The sequence below is a fragment of the Myotis davidii genome, unplaced genomic scaffold (genome assembly GCF_000327345.1).
Source record: "Myotis davidii unplaced genomic scaffold, ASM32734v1 scaffold205, whole genome shotgun sequence".
Lineage (NCBI taxonomy): Eukaryota > Metazoa > Chordata > Mammalia > Chiroptera > Vespertilionidae > Myotis > Myotis davidii.
Window position 1 is genome coordinate 124,864 of NW_006297573.1, and position 5,147 is coordinate 130,010.

The 5,147-nt window shown below is 42.5% G+C and overlaps 1 long non-coding RNA gene across 1 annotated transcript in view; it reads left to right on the forward strand.

Annotated features, from left to right (window-relative positions):
• The window catches only part of LOC107184576, a 10,780-nt gene extending 6,929 nt beyond the window's left edge, over positions 1 to 3,851 (forward strand). Inside the window, exon 3 of the long non-coding RNA XR_001515430.1 lies at positions 3,770 to 3,851. This is a non-coding gene — a long non-coding RNA (uncharacterized LOC107184576). The remainder of the gene's footprint in view (positions 1 to 3,769) is intronic.
• Positions 3,852 to 5,147: the final 1,296 nt, after the last annotated feature.

Below are 5,147 nucleotides of genomic sequence, written 5' to 3' on the forward strand. Positions count from 1 at the left end.
CTAAGGTAGAATTAATAGGTCTTGCTGATGGGTTGAATGATCTTTTACCCTCTCTGCATCCACCACTTTGGGCCTTTAACTTTGAAGTGTCCTCTGCCTCTGTCTCTGGACTTGACCATGTGCCTGGCTTTGGGTAATAGAATGAAGCAGAAGTGCAAGTATGGAGCTTCTAAGTCTACAACTCGAGAGGCCTTGCTCTTCCTTGTGTTTCTGTCATCTCCATGAGGACATTCCTGAGGTAGCTACTGGCATGGAACAGATACGTGGCAGAGGCTTAAAGTGCCCAGTCAGCCCAGTTGAGACTAGTCTGGATCGGTAAACCGGGGCTCTCGAGCCACATGAGGCTCTTTGGCCCCTTGAGTGTGGCACTTCCACAAAATACCATGTGCGGACGCGCAAGAGTAGGGTGCGCATGCATGAGTTGAGTGAGACTGGCTACAAGACGAATGTGGGTGGGATAGTTGGAAGGAGTCAACCTCAGTCGGATTGAGGACGTTTTTAGCAAAGGCCAGATTAGAAGTACCCTAATTAAGTTAATAACAATGTACCTACCTTTATAGTTTAAGTTTAAAAAATTTGGCTCTCAAAAGAAATTTCAATCGTTGTACTGTTGATATTTGGCTCTGCTGACTAATGAGTTTGCCAACCACAGTGATAGACAATAGGGGCAACCAAAGCTGAATTGGTTCCATTTTGTTCCATCCAATACTTGTTATTCATTCGGCACATAATTTGTTATTCATCCAGCATGTAATTATTAAATGCATTTACATTAGAACACTGTTTTGCAAACCTTACTGTATATGTAGGTAAATCACCTGGGATTCTTATTCCAAAGGTCCGGAGTAAGGCCTGAGGGTCTGCATGTCTAGCAAGCTCCCAAGGATTGCCGATGCTGCCAGTCCATGAACCGCACTCTTTGAGTAGTCAGGGACTACACAGAGTGTTAGCCCTCGGTTACATAAAGGCACATAAGAGAACCATGGCCCCTGCCCTAATGAAGCTGATACTCTAGCAATGAATATAAATATTAAAGAAGGAATTACAATTAAATGCAATGCTAGGCTAGGGGATGTTCAAAGTCATTTGGAGAGGAGACCTAACTTCACCCAGGAATAAAATAAAAAACTTTCCCAAGGAGGTTTTTAAGCTGGTAGGAATTTGCAAGCAATAAAGGAGGGAGAATATATTTCAGGCAGAGGAAACAGCATGTTTGAAGGACTGCAGGAGAGAGGAAGCTTAGATATTCCACAAATACTTACTGACTGTTACTATTTGCAGCCTCTGTACTGGGTATAAGACCATGCCCTGGAGGGAGCACAGTTGGAGAGACAGACATGACATTAGATGGTTTCAAAATAACATAGCACGAGTTCCAACAGTGAGCACAGGATGCCAGGTAATCCTAACCCAGCCCAGGTGAGAGGACACTTGAACTGAACCTTGTCAGGTGAACAGGAATAAGGCAAGAGAAAAAGTGGTGGTAAGGTGGGAGATCCGGTCTTCCCCTCTGCGGATGCAGTCTGTGGGGAAGTTGACAAATTGTGCCATATGATCTTGATTTTACTATATTACAATAATTATCTGGGAATAGAGCCTGGCACAGGGTAGGCACTCATTAAATACGTTGAATGGATGAAAATATAAATGTTGTGTTAGTGATAGGGTCAGGATAGCCTAGACACAGGGTGGGGCAAAAGTAGGTTGACAGTTCTTTGTGTGGTAAATAATACAATAATTAATAAACAATAATACCAGAATAAACTCTGTTTCACGTACTCACAACTGTCAGCCTGCTTTTGCCCCACCCTGTATAATTGGGTGCTAAACTGAGTGCTGCCAACTCCTAGGGCCCTGGGAGCTCAGAGCACAAGAAGCTCCGGGAGACTGTAAACAAGAAATGGGCTTGAAGAAAGGGGACATCCGTACACATCCATCCTGAGAAGGAGAAACTACCCCTGTCTGCTGAGTGACTGGGAGAGAAAATGGGAAGCAAGCACCAGGTAGGGTTTCTTAATCCAGGGCCCATGGAGCTTCTGGGACATCGATGAAGTCCCAGAGATGATATGCAAACATCTCAGGTATATATGTGCAGGGCTATTTTTCTGGAGAAAGGAACTTGAACTTTTGTCAGATGGTCAAAGGAATCCAATGACCCAAACTAGGTTAAGACCCTGTAGGTAGCCTATGAATCACTTACGGGCTACAAATAGTTATGCCAATAGAACCGCAACACAGAAAACCTTGGGTCTGAGTCAGCTGGAGTGGTTCCAGCCCTGCCTTTCAGAGGCATTTTAGCATTTCCTTGCCGCTGCTTATCAATCCAGACCTGTCCATGTTGTCAGGGTGTCCTCAGCAGCCAATGGAGATGCCTCCTTCCCCAGGCTATTTACATGGACCATAGTCTCTCCTTCTAACGAGTTTGCAGTGGGAACAATGCCCTCTTGTTCGACTGTCAATCATTTACATTTCTCTGATCTTTTCTGGAAGTTTCCGTGGAGCAGCAATTGCTGCAGCCACCTGAGCATTGAACAGGCCACTAACTGGAACAGATGAAACAAATATACTGGAGAAGCGGGCTGTATGCTTATGGACTGCAGTACATTCATGGGCATGCGTAATGGACCGGGCACTTTTCCACCCTCCTGCTTATGCTATCACAGTGAACACAACATTTACATATCTGGAAGAAAAAAGGATTTTATGAGTCATTAATAATAGATGCAGGGAATTTTTCTGTTATGTGTAAACATTTCCATGGCTTAACTTTGTACCCATTTTGGTTCAAAATATCTACAGTGTTTGCCCCTTACCATCTTCCTTCTAAAATACACTGGTGGTAATTGAAATGGTTCTTTTTCAATCAAGAATTAAGGGTTTGTTAAATAGCAATGAGGAAGCCCCCTATTTGAGGATACAGGCAATGGTTAAAGTTCTTAGAATAGAATAACTTTAGAGCAGAAACCTTAGCCACCAGGTTGTACTAAGAGAAGTATCATGTACAGAACAAGGAAAGCAATAGTCCTTGCTCCTCAGGGCTAGACACACCGCGTAGGAAGTTATTTTTCAGATCCAGCACTTAATGCCACGTTCTAAGAGGGATAACAATAGGTGCGTGAAGCTGGAAAGCTCTCTTGAAATGAAGGTGAGTGGTGATACCTAACACTCGTGGAGTCCTTGCTCAGGGCGTGGCTCTGCGCTTGGCATCCACATTTAATCTTCATAACCACCCTATGAGGGCACCACTGCTGTTGTCTCCATTTGACAAAGAAACTCAGGGTCGTGCAGAGAGTCCGTGGAGTAACTGGAATTGCATGTGTTCTGTCTGACCCCAGGGGACCCACCATGTCGGCAGTGGGTATATTTTCCATTAATCTTGCTAAAGATGATTGGTAATTATGACAAGGAAATCATTGCCACTATGTGCATGTGTGTGTGTGTGTGTGTGCACCAGTCTTGATTAAAACACACACACTTCCAGGGTAGTGACCATGTTAATTATGTACATATTTACTCCTCAGGCCTAGCACAGAGCTGGGCATATGGCAGGTCTTTCTTCTAGATTTGCTGAAAAAAATAACAAGTTTGGAAATGCTTCAAAAACCAACTCACCCATCAAATTATTGAGAGTGTGGGGACAAAAAGACAGTCTTGGGATGTGAATTATTACAGTCATTTTAGAGGACACTTTGGAAGTAATTAGCAAAATGTGTAAACCCCTTGACCACTGTAGTTACATGTCTAGAAACCTATTTGATCTATTCCACAGAAATACTGACACAGTAATCAACAAACGACAAGTGCTGGCGAGGATATGGAGAAAAAGGAACCCTCATGCACTGCTGGTGGGAATGCAGACTGGTGCAGCCACTGTGAAAAACAGTATTGGGTTCCCTCAAAAAATTAAAAATGGGACCCCCATTTGACCCAGTAATCCCACTTCTAGGACTGGAGAGCATTATGCTAAGCGACATAAGCTAGTTGGAGAAAGACATATATCACATGATCTCACTCATTTGTGGAATATAATGAACATAAACTGATGAACAAAAATAGAGCCAGAGCCATAGAAGCATCGAACAGACTGTCCAACCTAAGAGGGAAGGCAGGGGAGGGGGTGGTAAAAGATCAACCAAAGGACTTGTATGCATGCAAATGAGCATAACCAATTGACACAGACATTAGGGGGGTGAGGCATGTGCTGGGGGATGGGAGCGGCTGGGGAGAGGTCAATGGGGGAAAAGGGAGACTTATGTAATACTTTAAACAATAAAGAATTTAAATTTTAAAAAAATAAAAAGAAATACTGATACAGTGTTACACAAAGATTTTATAAGTGTATATGTGTGTGAATACACACGTGAAAAAATATATATGTGCATTTATATAGGCATAGACACAAAGATATATATTTATATGCAAAGATGTATACACAAAATATATGGGATATATATGTGCATATGTATTCATTACAGTTCTGGATGTATTTGCAAAATCAAATGGGAGCAACCTAAATGTCCAACAGGAAATAATTTTTTTTAATTATGGTACAACCACACAATGAAATAATATGTAGCCATTAAAATGTTAAAGTATATGTATTAGGTTGATTACATGAAACTGCCATTTCTTTCCTGTTTAGATCTATAGAAATAGCATTTTCATACAGTTCAATTCGATATACATACAGACATGAAAAACATATGTCAAAACATATTGGAAGCTGAAAAACACAAGTTGCAGAACAGCACATATAGTATGGCATCTACACTAATAAAAGAGAAACATGGTAATTGGCGTACGACCGCTACCCTTTTCATTGGCTAATCAGCGAGATATGCAAATTAACTGTCAGCCAAGATGGCGGCCGGCAGCCAGGCAGCTTGAAACTAACATGAGGCTTGCTTGCCTCACAGACGGAGGAAACCAACATTCTCCGCCTACGGCTGCAGGCCTCTGAGACAGCAGTTTCAGAAACATTGTAACTAATATTGCCGGACTTCAGCCAGCAGAATCGCAACATTGTATGCAAAGGCCAGAAACATACTTTCAGCAACGGAGGCCTAAGAGCTGGAGCCAAGACTCAAGCTAAAGCTGGCCCAGAATAAAATAAACAAAGGAAAAAAGGAGCGGTTGGTGGCTTCAGT